The sequence below is a fragment of the Balaenoptera musculus genome, chromosome X (genome assembly GCF_009873245.2).
Source record: "Balaenoptera musculus isolate JJ_BM4_2016_0621 chromosome X, mBalMus1.pri.v3, whole genome shotgun sequence".
Classification (NCBI taxonomy): Eukaryota; Metazoa; Chordata; class Mammalia; order Artiodactyla; family Balaenopteridae; genus Balaenoptera; species Balaenoptera musculus.
Window position 1 is genome coordinate 89,440,713 of NC_045806.1, and position 18,657 is coordinate 89,459,369.

The following is an 18,657-nucleotide window of genomic DNA, read 5'->3' on the forward strand; positions in this document are numbered from 1 at the left end:
GAATATTGTGAATTGTCTATTTATGTCCCTTGCTCATTTTTTTACCTCACTTTTTTTCCTTATTGATTTGTAAGAGCTACTTTAGAGCTATTTTTTCAATGGAAAACAGCTTGTCAAGTTTATTCTCACGTTTTCAACTTTGCTTTATAGTGTTTTTTTACCATAAGTAGTTTTTTTTTCAGTTTTAGTATATTCAGATACGCATCTCTCTTCATTAAGGATTTTGGTTGATGTTTTGTGTTTTAAAAAATGACTTTACTTGAAAAAAACTGAAACTTTCTGAAGGATGAAGGAGACAAACTGAGTAAAAAAGAGACATATCATGTCCCAGGGCCAGAAGAATTAAAATTGTAGAGATTTAATTCTCCACAAAATAATGTATTAATTCACTACAATCACAAACAAGGACTTTTGTGTGGTCTTTTAGTGGACCTTGACCAGCTGAGTCTTAAAATAATTTGTAGAAATGTTACCAGAAAAGGCAAGAAAAATATGTAAGAGATATTTTCAACTGGGTCTTTACTATATGATAAAGGGATTTGCTATTTCTCTTCAGGAAATCATCTACCCCTGTGGTTTGAATGGAAATGAAAGAGACACATGTTGCCATTTCTCTTTCAAGTCCTTTAAAAATGAACGTTTTTCCCCTTTAAGTGAATTTCAGTTAACTTGGCGATTCTCCTCCCTCTAATTGAGGGAAAGGCCCCCTGCTTTCCCCATCACAGGGAGGGGGGCGGAGCATCCTCTGAGAAGCTTGGATGTGAGCTGTGCCTGGCCACTCTTGGGGGAGGGGCTACATTTCACGAGGCTGCAGCTGACAAGAAGCTTCAAGGTAATGGCTGTCTTAAAGCTAGTTTTTTTCTGGGAATTTCTTCGGGCTTTAGTGTTACGGTGAAAAAAATAGAGACTGTTGCCTGGGAGAGGTGGGAATAGAATATAGTTTGGGGGAAATTCCTGTTACTGTGACAGAATCAGTCCCCTGGAAAATTCAGTTTCTCCCGATATTTTTTGAAGTCCACAGTGTGGGAATGGGCGATCAGATTACAGCATCTAAATTAAGACTTAAGTGAGGCATGCTGTTCATGTTAATTTTTTACATGGCATTCCATGTTTCTATCTTCGTTACAGATTTTATTATGTTTAAACATTTATTATTCTACAAAAAAATAACTGATAGAAAAATGTAACCATAAAAAGTGCTTGGCACATACAACCACAAATATAAATGTACAACGAACGTGGAAGGGATTCAGATATGCTGTTGAGTGATAACATTTGTAAAAAAATATGTGCATTTTTCTTACAGAGGGAACTAGATTCCCATGTTAATAGTCAGCATCTCTGGAGTGTTCAGATTTCTGGGGATTTCAAAATATATTTTAACCAGTTTCAGCATTTTTAGAACTGTTTTATTCCATGATAATTTTTATAATTAGTAGAGCAAAATGAAGCTGAAACAAATTGTACCCATTTGGTTTTAGACACATAAGCATTCACAGACAAACACAGACATTCAGACATACGCCCCCCCCCCACCCCCGCCAGTCTTTTGCCGATAGTGGAAATTTTCCTGGACCTGATCAAGCGCGTAGCCTGTTTGCTGTGTTGGCTACACCCTGCCTGTGTCCTCCTTGCAACTCATTCTTTCAGACCACAGGTATGGCCATGGTCAGCAATAACCATTTTTCTATATCTTTTAAGTGTAAGAGTGAGACAGAGAGAGGATTTGGTTTATTTCTACTAGCAGTTTTAAAAGTATTATGTGACGTGGTGCATCCATACAACTACAATTGAACGTTAAATAGCTGACAAAAGTCTGAAAATGTAGCGATCTGAAAAGATGTCTGAGAAGTAGTACTAGCTGAATAATGCAAATTGCAGAATGGCAAACACCATATTAGGTCATTTAAAGCTAGAGGACTGTGTTAATACAATATGTGTAACAACATCAGAAAAAATAGAAGGGTACCTACACTAAATGGGATTATTTGTATAGTGTGAGAGACAGGACACTCCTTACTTTCTCTATTTTAAAATAATTCTTAACGCATATTTAGTCATTTCTTAACAATATCAGAAAAAAAGTTTGAGGTAAAATGTTACAAATTAGGGGGAAAATTACACTTGAAGTGATTGAAACAAAGTTACATTGAAAATACTTATTAATATGGAAAAACTTTCAAACTGTGCGCTTGAGCACGGTAAAAAGCTGGTTTGAAATTATATATATTCATGTATATATGTAAAGAAAAATATTGAAAGATACTCAGCAAATAATAATATTGATCATTTTTCCAGAATTATACTTTCTTTTTAAAAATCTTATCTTTTCAATTTTCAGTAAGCATGCAAATTTTTGTCAGACCATTGCAACTAAAGACATTAGCATTCCATTTTTTGTGTGATGCATAAAAAAACTCTAAATTTGAGTATGGTATATTCTAGAAGCCTGAGAAAATTGCTGGCTTGCCAGGATGTAAGTTCCCACCCTTCTGCCTTAAGAACGATCTAGTATTAACAGGATGCAGCTCTGGTACTGGTCACAAGATGGCGCTTGTAGGGTTTTCCATGTTTTCTCTAGGCAACTATTTTTATGAAGTAAGGAAACAATGCCATGAAATGTATTTTATGTTAGCAGACTATCAGACAACATGTAGAATGTGATTGTAGTTCCATTGAAAAAATTGTACATGCCTAGAAGAAAAAGCCCTACACGAGGACTGATGTGGGAACCCAAACAGAAACATTTTGAAAACAAAGCTACACAGATTTGGCCTATAGGAGAAACAAGTCAATTGTTATTTCCCTTCTTTCCTGTCCCCAAAGCATACTTTTCCCTAGAGGGATGATTTTAGCATGAACCTAGTAACATAACTGTGTCACAAAGAACATTTCAAATAACAAGAACAAGAAGGAAAATAAGGCATCTACATCACACATGAGATTTCATCTCATTCCTGTGTTTCAGAATGACATGCCTGCTAAAGTTTTGGTAGGGAAGCTTCTTTACGTCTTTTCCATTTAATTGGTTTGATTCCCTGTCTCCTTTTGGACAGCTTAGGTTAATATCAGAGATGTACACGACCTGGGGAATCTGCATGTGATGCCAGTTGAGCCTCAGAAAGTCAGCGCGACCACAAAAGTGCCGAGCAGGGAGAAGGCTCTGCTGGACAAGCAGTTGGAGTGAGAATAAAAACAACCGGATCACAGGGCCAGACCCTCCACAATCCACGTGACATTGGGTAAGGCTCTTCTCATCTCATGTTAAAACATGGTTAAATTGAGACTATGGAGTGCAATTTGTTTCTTTTTTTTTTTGAAAAGATGAATTTATTTTTATTTTTTTATTTATTTAACATCTTTATTGGAGTATAATTGCTTTACAATGGTGTGTTAGTTTCTGCTTTATAACAAAGTGAATCAGCTATACATATACATATATCCCCATATCTCCTCCCTCTTGGGAGGGAGATGCAATTTGTTTCGATTCTGGTCCAGTGACCATACTTTTTAAATGAAAACCACAGATTCTAAGCAGGAAATAATTAAATGTGTTAAGCTCCTATGAAGAAATAATACAGAAGACACAGGACGCAGCCCCAGTCCAGGTTGCACTGCCCTTCTGTGCCCCAAGGCCCGCACTGGCCATCTAAGGAGAGCCACTGGCTGTGATCGCTACTAGGTAGTATATTTCTGTGCTTTGAAGATAAAGCAGAAATCTTCTTTAAAAAGAAAAAGAAGTTATGCAAATGAGTATGATGATGTCTACTTATGGAAGACTTGCAGGTCCCAGCCAACTGGCTGACTCTCAATAAATCCTTGAAAACTACCCTATCCAATAAGTAGCCATGACAGCCATTCCAAATATCTGACTCCTAAGCTCATCCTCTTAATGAGGTCATTGTGTTGTTGTCTGAATCCAAGAGACACAAACCCCAGTATCTGTATCTTGCTGCCTAGATAGGGCAGCACTGATAACTTTAAAAGTTTAAAAGATCACCCTAGAATTAACCTCAGGAGGCCCCAAAATACCAAAACACCCAATAACAGCAATGGTGTCCCTGATGCATTTCATTCCTCAACACTCCCCTTTCTGAAGCTCCCACCATACACACACTCATTCATTCCTTATATTTAATAGCTATAATAGGCCTACATACAGGGACATTATAGCACTATTTCTCTTTTCTTGTATTTTTAAATATATTTCCCCAACCACAGTATGTTTCTTTGGTGCCCAGTATTTATTCATCTTTTTGTCTGTCTTCACCATTTTTATTTTCCACCTTCCTTCTTTGACAGAGAGATCCCTTTGCTTATTCTCTTTTTTCTTTCCTGTTTCTTTGAGTATTGCTCATTCAGAATTGTTTATTCAAGCTTCCTTGCAAGTTTTCAGGAGGATATGTATAAGCACAGAAGGGGGAAACTACTTAGTAGCCCTAAGGCAATAGATGCCTGTAAAATCACTGTGTTTGTGGTTAACCAGTCAGTCATATACAGACCAATGACCTAAGGATTTTTCTAGATGATTTGGAGTTCACTGGTTGATTCCCAGTCTATATCTTGATGTACCAGTCAATCACGTGCACATTTATATCTTCAATGGCTCATTTTGAAATCTTTCCTTCTTTTCCCCTTCCTTCTTATGTTCATATCTACTCCTTGCTACACGCTTAGACTGTTACTGAACTTTTAAAAATTATTTTAACCTTGTAGTGTATTTTGATATCTGGCAGTTCCAGTGGTCCCTTTAGTGAGCTATTAAAGTTAGAACTCAGTCCGAAACCCATGTCTGAATATCTGTTTGAGAACTTCTAACACATAACAAGCTTGGCATAAAGCTTGTCTGAGAAATTCTGAAGTTTAGGCAGTATATCTTTAACAGTCTCTCATATCTCCTCACTAAAGAACTGATAAGTACCTTTATTCAGAGTGCTCACAGGAATAATTTTGGTCCAGCGTGGATCTTTCTTTTCCTGTGGGTGTCTCAGAGGCTGGTGGAGGTGGAGGGTGCAGTGAGAAAGGGATTCCCTTTATCTTTAAATTCCCCAAGGCAGATACAATGAAGGTCTTTCTCTTTGCTTGATAATCCTCTGAAGAACACTACAGCCTAGTCTATCTACTTGAATACTCAGTGTAATGAAGTTTTTTTTAAGTTTATTCTTTTTTAATAAATTTATTTATTTTACTTATTTATTTTTGGCTGCGTTGGGTCTTCGTTGCTGCACGCGGGCTTTCTCTAGTTGCGGCGAGCAGGGGCTACTCTTCGTTGCAGTGTGCAGGCTTCTCATTGCGGTGGCTTCTCTTGTTGCAGAGCACGGGCTCTAGGCATGCAGGCTTCAGTAGTTGCAGCACACGGGCTCAGTAGTTGTGGCTCGCGGGCTCTAGAGTACAGGCCCAGTAGTTGTGGCACACAGGCTTAGTTGCTCCGTGGCATGTGGGATCTTCCCAGACCAGGGCTCGAACCCGTGTCCCCTGCATTGGCAGGCGGATTCTCAACCACTGCGCCACCAGGGAAGCCCTGTAATAAAGTTTATTTGCTGTGTGCTGTGATGATGACGTTGTGGGGTCCTCATCAACCTTCCTTTCATTTTATTTCTTTTAATGTTTCCCATTCCATCATCCTGACTCTTGAATTCCTAGCAGCTTCATCCATGGGCACTGTGTAGGTTTTAGCATTACTTGGGAAATACAAAAATCTCCAAACATGGCAGGTTTATCTTCTTGTGACCTCTAGGTCACTGGTTGGTGTTTTTTTTTTTTTTTCTTTTTTCCCAATCATGTTTACATACATTTGACCAGAGATTATTGTGTCCCTTTGGCCCTGGCAGTGATTCACTATCTGGCTTGCCTTTTTCTTACCTGGAATGCTCATCCTTAGTAAGTTTTCTTCTGATACTCTTCTGCTTTAAGTGGGCTGACATTCAGCCAGTGAACATTAATAATAAGATCTTAACTTTGTTTACAGGCAGTTTCAACTGTTTGTGCCTGTGCCTTAGGGGTCATTGAATATTTCGAATATCCATTAAGAATCTAAAATTTCTTTCTTTAACTATGCTTATGGCCCCCTTGTGGTTTTTGGGAGTATTCTAAATGGACCATTTCTACTCTTTTATATGGACCTCACACACTAAAAATATTGACATTTGTTTATTCTATAACCATTCTGTCTCTCTTATGTTATTTGGCTTCTACTTTCTTACTGGAGACATATTCTTAACCAGATCTCCGTCTCCAGATTATAGCGCTTTGACTTCTCCTTCCTGTCCTTCTACTCATAAGGTTGAATGGCACGCATCAAAAGTCAGGTTCTTAGGTGCCCCCCACAACATTTTTAAAACAAACTCAGAAGTAGAAGTTAATAAAAGTTAGTTAAAACATGGAAGCAACCTAAATGTCCATCGCCAGAGGAATGGATAAAGAAGATGTGGTACATATATACAATGGAATACTACTCAGCCATAAAAAAGAAGGAAATAATGCTATTTGCAGCAACATGGATGGACCTAGAGATGGTCATACTGAGTGAAATAAGTCAGACAGAGAAAGACAAGTGTCATATGACATCACTTATATGTAAAATCTAAAAAAAGATACAGATGAACTTATTTACAAAACAGAAACAGACTCACAGACACAGAAAACAAATTTATGGTTACCAAAGGGGAAAGGTGGGGAGAAGGGGTAAATTAGGAGTTTGGGATTAACATATACACACTACTATATATAAAATACATAATCAACAAGGATCTACTGTATAGCACAGGGAACTCTACTCAATATTCTGTAATAACCTATATGGGGAAAGAATCTGAAATAGAATGGATATATGTGTATGTATAACTGAATCACTTTACTATACACCTGAAACTAATACAACATTGTAAATCAACTATACTCCAATATAAAATAAACATTAAAAAAATAAAGATGCTAAGCATAACAAAAAATATATAAAGAAGTTAAACAAATTGAATATCTAATATATTCTTTGTATACTCCAGAGGATATTTTTACACATACCTGTGGAACTCACAACCTCCTTTGGCAATCACTGGCCAAAAGTAGAAACAAAATTCCTGTGTGTATCCCCATTACTCTCACTGTAAAATTCCAACTTCTTAGGTAGGTCATATTCTGATTGGATGCCTGTTTAAGACTTAGGTTTATTAAGGTATAATTTACATAGAGTTAAATTCACTCTTTTAGGTATATAATTTGATGAGTTTTGACAAACATATACAGTCATGTAATAACCAGTACAGTCAAGGTATAGAATATTTCCATAACTCCAAAATGTTCCTTCTTGCCTGACTGTAGTCAGTACTCTCTCTCAACCCCAATTCCTAGCAACCACTGGTCTGATTCCTGTCCCTATAGTTTTTCATTTTCCAGAATGTCATATAAATGGAATCATACACTATCTAGCCTTTTGCACGTGGCTTCTTTTACTTAGCATAACGTTTCTGATATTTACCCATGTTAGTGCATGTATTAGTAGTTTATTCCTTATTATAGCTTACAGGTATTCTGTTATTTTACAATTTCTGAATCCACTCACCAGTAGATTTATAGTTTATGCTGATTATGATTAAAGTTGTTATAAACATTCCAGACAGATCTTTGTACATAAGTTTCATTTCTCTTGGGTAAGTACCCAAGGAATGGGATTTCTGGATTTTTGGTAAGTGTATGTCTATATTAGAAACTGCCAAACTGTTTTCTAAAGTAGCTGTGATATTTTGTATTTCCACCAATAATGTATAAGTTCCAGTAGCTCTGCATCATTGCAAGCAGTTGATATTGTCAGATTTTTTCTCTTTTTAATATTAGCCATTTTTATAAAGGTGTTAGTGGTGTCTCATTGTAGTTTTACTCACATATCTTTAATTACTAATAGTGTTGAGCATTATTTAATGTGTTCAATTGATGTTTATATATTTTCTTTGATGCAGATCTATTTAAATTAGTTGTCTATTTTTTAAATTGGGCTGTTAATCTTATTATTGAATTGCAAGAGTTCTTTATATATTCTGGATACAATTTTTTTAATCAGATACTTGTTTTGCAAATATATTCTCACACTCCAGATTTTCATTTTATTTTTTGAAGAGCAGAAGTTTTCAAGTCAAATTTATGAAATTTTTTATGGTCCATGCTTTTTGTGTTCTAATAAATCTTTGCCTAAATGAAACCCTCAAAGATTTTCTGCATTGTTTTCTTCTAGGAATTTCATAGTTTTTGCTTTTATATTTAAGTCAGTAATCATTTTGAGTCAATTTTTGTATATGGTCTTATCTAAGGGTTCAGAGTGAATATTTTTGCCCATAATGTCCAATTTTTCCAGCACTATTTGTTGAAAAGACCATTATTTCTCCATTTAATTACCATTGTCAGAAATCTGTAGACCATATTTGCTGGTCTATTTGTATTTTCTTTATCTATATGTCTATCCTGTGCCAAATAATACACTTTTTTGATTACTATAGTCTTGATATCAGGTAGCGTGAGTCTTCCAACTTTGTATTTCCTTCTCAAAATTGATCTGGCTGTTCTACTAGTTCCTTTACTTTTCCATATACATTTTAGAGATACCTTCTCAATTTCTACAGAAATCCTGCTGGGATTTTGATTGAGATTGCAATGATTCTATAGATATGTTTGGGGAGAAGTTACATCCTAAAAATAGTTCACCTCTCAGTCAGTGAACTTGATGTATTTCTCCATTTATTCAGCTCTTCCTTAATTTCTCTCACCATTTTTTTTGAAGTCCTCAGCATGCAAATCATGCACATATTTGTTAGATGTATTCTAACAGTATTTCCTGGGTTTTGATGATATAATAAATGGTACTTTGCTAAACTTCAACTTCCACATTTTATTGTATAGAAACAAATTATGTTAGCCTTATATGCAATTATACTGATAAACTTACGTATTAGGTCTAGTAGCTTTTTTTTCTATTGGTAAATTCATTGGGATTTTCTGCATAGATCATCATGTTGTCTGCAATTAAAAACAGTTTTATTTCTTCCTTTCCAATCTGCATGGCTTTAATTTATTTTTCAGGTGTTATTTATTGGTTAGGATCTCCAATATAATGTTGAATAGAAGTGGTGAAAGCAGACACCCATGCCTTGTTCCTGATTTTAGGGGAAAAGCGTTCCATGTTTCAACATTAAGTGTGATTTTAACTTTAGGTTTTTTATAGATAACATTGATCAGGTTGATTGAGATCCCTTTAAATCCTAGTTTGCCAAACATTTTTATCATGAATGTCTGTGGAATTATGTCAAATGCTTTTTCTGCATCAATTGAGATGTTCTCTATTTTTCTTCTTCATTTAGTCTGTGATATGGTGAGTTACATTGATTGATTGGCAAATGTATAACCATCCTTACACTTCCAGGATAAACACCATTTATTCATAATATTTTATCCTTTTTCTATACCATTGGATTTTTTCTGTATCATTTTCTATGTAATTCTATATCATTTCTGTATCTGTATCATTGGATTTGTGTCTTTGTTTCTGAGGCATATTGATCTGTAATTTTCTTTACTTGTTATATTTTTTTCTAGTATGAGGTTAATGCTGCTATCATAAAATACGTTGGAGATTGTGTCCTCCTTTTCTCACTTCATTATCATCTGGCTTGCATAACAAACTTTATTTTGCTTAGAGTGCAGCCTGAATGCCAGAGGATTTTTCCCAATGGTCTTTCTCCATCCTAAATTTTCAGCAGTCCCTTTACACCTGTGTCACTGGTTAGGGAGCGTGGTGTCTCTCTTCATGCTCTTGCCTGTTTTGCAGCAGTGGGCCTCTGTTATTAGGTGCTAGGCTCGTGGTGAGGCAAGGGGTGTTCTCTGTTTTTCTGTCTAACCTCAACCTTAGAGAGGCACTATGTACCTAGACCTGGTGGTTGCATTTTCTCAGCATTCTTTCCTCCAAATGTCAGCTAGCCTCTGATTTACATCTGGGGTTGACCTTTGGTGGGAGTTATATTCTTGTCCCTTCCTCAGCAGTAGCTCACCACTGCTTTTTACTCATATGGGATCCTGGACTCAAAGGTTTCCTGCTCCTTCTCAAGGGCAGAGGTTTTTTGCTTTTACTGCTCCCCAGTAGCTATGGATTTCTGCCTTTGTCTTGGGGATGGGAGGGTTTCCTATCTCCCCCTCCCCAGGAAGGTGGCTTCTGCTTTTCCCTTAGTGACTTAAGGCTTTTGCTTCCCATGATTGAAGGGTTTGAATTAGTGTGTGGGGCTACGTGTCTGTCTGCCAGCAACAGCTGATTGCCTCCTGCATACCTGAACACTGACATGGGTTCTTTTTGGTCTTCTGCGTTGTCCCCAGTCATGTTTGTGTGCTTCTGGTTAAGGACTGTGAAAAATAACTTAGCAGTGAGTGTATAGGTGTCTTGGGTGCCACATATTCCAAACTACTGACACACTAGCCCATTAAAAGTTTAAGAATTTAAAAATTCATTAAGCTTTCAGCTGATTTTTTTTTTTTACCTGCTTGTGTGACAGCTACTTCTGTCTCCATGCTTTGCCAAAGGGGCTGGTTACCCTTTGGAATTCATTTTACCTCAGTTCTGTGATGAGCTCAAGGGATATTATAGTTTTGTAGATTATTTAGATTTTTGTCATTAAGTTATGGGTGACATTCTTTTACAGCTTTTTATATCCTAATTTGAAATGGAACTGATGCTTTCTAATAATATATGTATGGGTGTTATTTTTGTTTTCTTTGTTATTAAATGTGCTTTAGGAAGAAGCAGAATATTTCTAAAGCATACTTACAAGAGTTGATTTTTATATACTAGTTATTAAATTTTTCCATTTAAATTTTTATTTTTTAATTATTATACATTAAATCATACTTTAAAGTATCATACATAATATATGACTTTTTGTATACACTTCTTTGGATTTTACACATGTATAAATTCACATAATCACTATCACAGTCAGGATATGGAAGATTCCATCACCCCAACAACTTCCTGTGCTATCCCTGTATAGTCACACCCTCTCCCTACCTGTAACCCCTAGAAGCCACTGATCATGTCACTATACTTTGCTCTTTTTGAGAATGTCACATAAATGTAATCATACAGTATTGTGGTAGACACACCCTAGGTGACCCACTCCCTTGTGTAGTTCCCTCCCCTTAGGTATGGCCAGAACCTGTGACTTGCTTCCAATCAATAGAATTTGGCAAAAGTGATGGGATGTCACTCACTCCCATAATTATGTTATAAAAGACTAATTTATGTTAAATTAGATACAGGATTCTCTTTTAAGTTGCAGTGACTCCCAGTACATAACTATTTCAAATTCATTAATTAATTCACCATTCATCCAGCCCACATTTTTAGAGCATTTTTCATTTGTGATGAGGTAGGTTCAGTGTGTTTTAATGATTAAAAGCATGGACTCTGGAGTCAAAGTACCGGATTCAAATCCCATATGCCCAGTAGTCTCTAGATATCCTCGTAAAAGTTAATTAACCTCTCTAATGCCTCATCTACAAAGTGGTAATATTCAGAATACCCACCTAACAAGATTTTGTGAGAATCGAGGGAGATGGTGTATACAGAGCACTTGGCAGAGTGCCTGGAACATGGTAAGAAAACACTTTTGGTTTCTATCATCTTTGTCATTATTATTAATAATATTACTCTTGTTATGCAGAATGAGTTGGGTATGGGACTCTCCTACATGAAATAGCCATCTGGTTATTAAATGAAATAATAGGCCAAGTGCTGGGAACAGTGCCTGGCATATGGAAAACTTTATAGGTATTAGATATTATTATATCTATAATTATTATCTATCTTCATTAAGATAATAGTAGTAGTAGTATTAGCATTAATTATTATTGGATATCATTCCTCTCCCCCTCCTTCTACAGAGCAATGAAATATAAAATGTTGTCCAAGGAATTAATCTTTTACTTTGCATTTTGTTTGGAAAATGGTGTGGTGGTGTAGTATTTCCTGATTTATGTGCAATATAGAAAATAGACAAAATAAACACAGCAAAGTATAATTTTAATGTAATGACCATATTTTATGTGCATTTGGTTTTTCCCAAACATGTGAAATAAGAAGACAGAAAGAAATATTATGTTATAAAATATATAATTGAATATATCTCTTCATTTAAATAAATCCATATTTACACTAGCCTGATAATCCTCTTTAAATTATGTAATAATACTTTGAAAGCTTTGAAAAGATTAATTCTATAATAAGAAAATTATTTTTGTTGGTGATTGTATATAAGATCAACTTTTTTTTCTACAACTAGAAAGAGAGACTGGAAAACACAGTGACCTAGGTAAGCTAGAACCTTATTGTTCCACTGGGTTAAAGTGATTGGAATGGGGTGGACCCATTATTCAGAGGTTCAGGATCTTTCATCCCTAATGAGTTACATCCATTTTCTAAGTCACTTCTTGGTCCAGAATGGCTGTCCAAATTCTGTCATGGTCAAATTCTAGGGGGGGAAGTAAGATAAAGAGGGAAAATGAAAAAAAAAGTAAAGCCCAAGAGGACTGTTTACCCCCTTTGGAGGTACCTTCTCTAGAATCTTCACAACTATTTCTGTTTATATTCTTTGGCAAGAACTTCCAGCACATGGCCATGGCTCTTTGTTAGGGAGTCTGGGAAAAGAAATATTTTAAGAGTTTACACTGCCACCCTGAATGCAACTGGGGTTCTGTTAATGAGGAAGAATGCAAAGAGTGAATTTAGGGTGGGCAAATAGAAGTTTCTGCCCCAGTCATTATAAATATGATACATGGTTGTTAAAAAAAAAAAGTAAACAAATAACAGAAGTCTATGAAAGACCAAAAGGGAAAGCTTTCTGTGGCAGAGAGAATGCTACGTGTTCACCAAATTCTGTTTCATTTTCCTTCTGGGCCATGGGGAGACTACCTTCCCCAGCCTCTATAACAGTTTTAGCTAGTTGACTGTGACCAGCAGTGAGCGATGTTTGCCAGACCTGGCCCTGAAACCTTCCACAGGATTCTCCAATGACCCTCTTCATAAGATTGTTAGCCAGGTGCAAAAACTGTGGAGGACTTCAAGGCCAAAGAAGATGGTAGAGCCATAGGATGGAGGAAGTTTGAGTCTCTTAATGACTGCTTAGAATGGAGAATCCTCTCCCTCTCCGGCCGTTTGATGACCTCCATTGAAATTTGACATCAGCATTATAAACTCTTTTGGGGCTGAGCCTCTGAGATTTAGAGGTTGTTTATAGCACAAAACATTACATACTGTAATTATTAGAGCCCTCAATAATATACTGGCCTAGAGATTATATTCATTAGTTTATTAGTATGTATTATTCCAATATTAATGCTTACCTAAAGGTGGATTTTAAAATTTTACATATATATATATATATTTTTTTTTTATTTTCTGTATAAATACATTTAAAACACATATAAAAATAAAATTTATATATAAATATATATTCATATACATTACATAGTATATAATACAGAGGCCAAAAAAACACTTCATTCCCAAATATCTCCATTCTTCAAATTATCACAATGAGATATCACCTCACACCCATCATAATCACTATCATCAGAAAGAACACAAATAACAAATGTTGACGAGGATGTGGAGAAAAGAGAACCCTTGTATACTGTTGGTGGGAATATAAACTGGTGCAGCCACTGTGGAAAACAGTCTGGCGGTTTCTCAAAAAAAACTAAAAATAGAAGTACCATATGACCCAGCAATTCCAGTCCTGCATATATATCCGAAAAAAACACAAAAGCACTAATTTGAAAAGATACATGAACTCCAATGTTCGTAGCAGCATTATTTACAATTGCTAAGATATGGGTGCAACCTAAGTGTCCATAACAGATGAATGGATAAGGAAGATGCCGTATGTATATACAGTGGAATACTACTCAGCCATAAAAAAAGAATGAAATTTTCCCATTTGCAGTAACATGGATGGACTTGGAGGGTATTATGCTACTGAAAGACACTTAGCATAATATCACGTATGTGGGATCTGAAAAATATCACAAACTAGTGACTATAACAAAAATGAAGCAGACTCACAGATACAGAGGACAAAGTAACGCTTACCAGTGGAGAGAGGGAAGAGGGGAGGGACAATATAAGGGTAGGGGCTTATGAGGTTCAAACTACTATGTATAAAATAAGCTACAAGGATATATTGTACAACACAGGGAATATAGCCAATATTTCATAATAACTATAAATAGGAGTATAACCTTTAAAAATTGTGAACCACTATATTGTACACCTGTAACAAAAGAAAAGATTATGTATTTTGAGTGCTAATATAGAGTCGTTTCCATAGATACCTAATCAAGACTAATAAAGGTGTTTTCTAAACCAAAAAAAAAAGAATAAAGTAGACACCAGCCACTGAAAACTAAGGCTTTGGCTGCTCTGGCAGAAGGATGCCCAACATCATCCTAAGTTTGGGAGGACCCTAGAACTGAAGTCTTCACAACCCATAATATCTTGTGTCTCTTTACATCTCCCATTCTGGATTTCAAACTGGATTATACATTGAATGCTGTCAATACAGCAAACATTTGTTAAGCATGTGTATTTCTAGATGTTGAACTGGGTTCTGAATTAATCAGGAGCAGATAGTAATTCTCTTTGACCAATGTATTAGTTTACTTCTTCTGCTATAATAAAAATTTTTACATATATATGTTTATTTTATATATAAATAAGTTTATATATAAAATAAATACATTTATATATAAATAAGATATATAAAAATAAATTTATATATAAATATTTATATATAAATATATATATTACATATTATATAATAGAGACCAAATAAAACACTTCATTCCCAAATATCTTCATTTCCAAAATTATCACTAGCAATATTTTAAATTGAATTTCTAAATTAAATCAGAAATCTAAATTTTAATTTAACACAGGAGAATTTTAGCTAACAAAATGTGCAAGATATATTTCAGACATAAAAGCAAATACATGTGAATTTTTGAAAGTTAATTTCCCCCACATTGAATTGTGTGAGTGAAAAATACCAATAAAATATAAGAAGAAGGAATTGCCATTTATTGATGAGGGTATATGAAATGGGTGCTTTCCTGCCTAATGAGTGATTTTCATCCTCTGATCAGAAATATCCGTGTTCATGAAGACGTCTCTGGAAATTTCTGAAGCATTTAAGAGAAGAACTGAATAAAAGGAGAGACATACCATGGCCTGGAAACAGAAAAAAAAAATTATAAAGAAGTCATTTTCCCTAAAATGATGTGCAGTTTCAGTGCAATCCCAGTTAAGATCCTTAGTGAACTATTTTAATGAAGCATGACCAACTGGGTTTTAAATTTACCTACCAAGGTAAGGTGCAGAGAAGGCAAGGAAAAAATATGATAAAATAGTTTAAATTAGTTTTTTTTAATAAAGTGATTTGCAACCTCTTTTTTTCAAGACATCACCACCCTAAGGGAAACTAAACGGACACTTGTTGCCAATTCACTTTCAAGTTCTTTAAAAAGGAACATTTCTACCCTTTAACACTTAAGCAGTTTAACTGGGCAATTCTCCCTCCCTTAATTCAGGGAAGGACCGTCTGTCTTCATCACAGGGAGGGGGCGGAGCATTCTCTGAGAAGCTTGGGAGTGAGCTGCGCCTGACCACTCTTGGGGGAGGAGCTGCATTTCACCAGGCTGCAGCTGACAAGAAGCTTCCAGGTAATGGCTGTCTTAAAGCTAGTTATTTTATAGGGATTTCTCGGGACCCTAGAATGAAGATGAGAAAAATAGGGACAGTGGTCTTAGAGTGGTGGGAAAAGTGTGTAGTTTTGAGATAATTGCTGGCATTTTGAAAGAATTAATCCTTTGGAATTTTTGTATCTCCCAGTGCTTTAAAAGTCCACAGTGGGAGAAGGGGTGATCAGATTACAGCCTCTATATTAAGACCTCAGTGCAGCACGGGCGTTCATGCTAATTTATTGACTTGGCATTCGATGTTTATATTGCTAGACATTCTGTTACTGTTTGAATTTTTAAGCATTTATTAATTTACACAGAAAATGATGGATAAAAATATATGGCAGCATGGAGGGAAATACTTCTATAATTTGATTGACACATAGACTATGTATGTGTCACCTGTACATGAGCATGGAAAGGGGAACAAGTATGTATTTGAGTGAAGACACTTGCACACATATATGCATGTATATATGTGTGATTTTTTAAAAAATCTGGGAGAAAATAAGCTCCCATGTTAGCATTTCTGGATGGTCAAGTTACTATTTTAATATTATTTCTTAGCCTATATCACCATCTTTAGAGTAGATTTCCCCATGATTAATTTTATAATCATGAAAGAAAAATGAAGCTGAAACAGCATATCCAATTTGCTTCAAACACATAAGCATTCATAGACACACACAGACATGCAGACATACCCCCCCACCCCAGTCTTTTGCCGATAGTGGAAATTTTCCTGGACCTGATCAAGCGCGTAGCCTGTTTGCTGTGTTGGCTACACCCTGCCTGTGTCCTCCTTGCAACTCATTCTTTCAGACCACAGGTATGGCCATGGTCAGCAATAACCACTTTTCTATATCTTTTAAGTTTAAGAGTGAGACAGAGAGAGGATTTGGCTTATTTCTACTAGCAATTTTAAAAATATTATATGACAAGGTGCATCCATAAGTGGAATACCTATGTATCTGGAAAATAAAAACATAATCCTTTACATGTAGAGATTTGAAATGTCTGAGAAATAAAGTGAAAAAAGCAAATTGTAGCATAGCATTTGTCATATTATCTCACTTAAAAATAAATATGTGTGTTAGTAAAACATATATATGCTACTATATAATTCATGCAACCAAATCTGGGAAAACATATCTGCCACACTATTAACAGGATTGTTTATTTGTGTAGTTGGAGAGACAAGACTAGCTTTACTGCTCTCTATTTTTAAAATATTTAAAATATTGATATATACTTACTCATTTACGTGTTTTACGTCATCAGGAAAAATATTGAGATAAAATGTTATAAATGTAGGAAAAACCTCATTTAAAGTAATTCATAAATCATGTGGAAAATACTTATGTAGGATGATGTTCAAACTATGCTCTTAATTGAGATCTGATGTTGTTTTGAAATGATATGCATTTATCTATACATGTAAAAAACTCTGGAAAGATAGAAAATATTCAGAGTGATTATTTATATAGAGAGTTGTACTTAGTTTTACATATATCCTTTTGCATCTTTTCAATTTTAATAAGCTTCTGCATGTTTTATAACCAGAAACATTATAGTTGAAGACATTTTAATCCTCCTATCCTACACAATAAACCCCTTGAACTTAGAAAGTTCTAGAAGCCTGGAAAGGCTCCTGGCTGGCTAAATGTAGTTCCCACCCTTCTCATAAATAAGAAAAATCTGATAGTGATTGAGGCGCTGTGTGTAGCGCCTGCGGAGGCTGCAGTTCTGCTTCTGGTCACAAGGTGGCGCTTGACAGGTTTCCTAAATTTTCTCCAGGCAACCATTTTTATGAAGTAGGCCAATAAAGCAATGAAACATATTTTGTATTAGTGGACTGTGAAACAGCATGTAGAGTGTGAATAAAATTCTGTTGAAAAAAATTGTGTGTAAAGGATGAAAAATTCACACGGTGATTGATTTGAGAATTCAAACAAAATCTATAGTCGGGCTCATAGTAGACACAAGGCAATTGTTACTTCCCTTTCTTGTCCTAACCTCACACTTTTCCTGGGAAAGATGATTTAAACATGAACCAGATATCATAACTATATCACACAGAGAGAATTTAAAATAATAAAACCAAGGAGGACAGTAAATATCTACATCACAGATGAGATTTCATTTCATTCCTGTGTTTCAGAATGACATGCCTGTAAAGTTTTGGTAGAGAAGTTTCTTTATGCCTTGCCCATTTAATTTGTTTGATTCCCTGTCTCCTTTTGGACAGCCTGTCTCCTTTTGGAGTGAGAATCAAGACAGACGGATCACAGGGCCAGACCCTTCCTGATCCACATGACATTGGGTAAGGCTCTTTTCATTTCACAAAATATTTCATATTAAAAATATGTTGAGAACTTGGGGTATAATTTATTTTGTTTCTTTCTCTGCAACTTTAGCATTTTTAAATTAAAAACTACATTTCATATTAAAATCATGTTAGGTTGAGAATTTGAGGTGTAATTCATTTTGCTCCCTGTTCTATAGCCATAATGTTTTGTAATTAAAAGTAATAGCTTCTACTTTGGGGAAAGAATCTCATGTGTTAAACCACTATGAAGAATTCATGCAAGAGACTATTCAGATTTCTACCTGAGGTCCTATCCAACCACTTGACTCTCAAGAGATCCTTGATAATTATCCTATCCAATATGTGAACCTGGTAGCCATTCTAAATCTTTACCTTCTAAGCTCATGCTATTAACAAGGTCATTGTGTTGTGGTCTGGGTTCAAGAGACAGAGACCCTATTATCTTTGTCTGCCTGCTTTGGGTAGACAAGGAAGCATTTATAGCTTAAAAATTATAAAGCTGTGTGTTCAGCTACAACAGTGCTTCCAAAGAGTTCTTAGACAAGTAGCCTCAGCATCAT

The 18,657-nt window shown here is 35.5% G+C and overlaps 1 protein-coding gene across 5 annotated transcripts in view; it reads left to right on the forward strand.

Moving 5' to 3' along the window:
- The first annotated feature begins 791 nt into the window (after positions 1 to 791).
- PWWP3B (PWWP domain containing 3B) overlaps positions 792 to 18,657 on the forward strand; it is an 88,593-nt gene continuing 70,727 nt past the window's right edge. For 2 of the 5 annotated variants that reach the window (XR_005018264.1, XM_036839151.1), the window contains exons 1-4: positions 792 to 832; positions 3,057 to 3,242; positions 15,619 to 15,750; positions 18,017 to 18,091. The gene's annotated coding sequence lies outside the window, so the exon portion shown is untranslated. Of the gene's footprint in view, positions 833 to 1,545; positions 1,658 to 3,056; positions 3,243 to 15,618; positions 15,751 to 16,529; positions 16,598 to 18,016; positions 18,092 to 18,657 lie in introns of those variants that run through there. The other 3 variants (XM_036839152.1, XR_005018265.1, XM_036839153.1) reach the window with 3 other exon arrangements.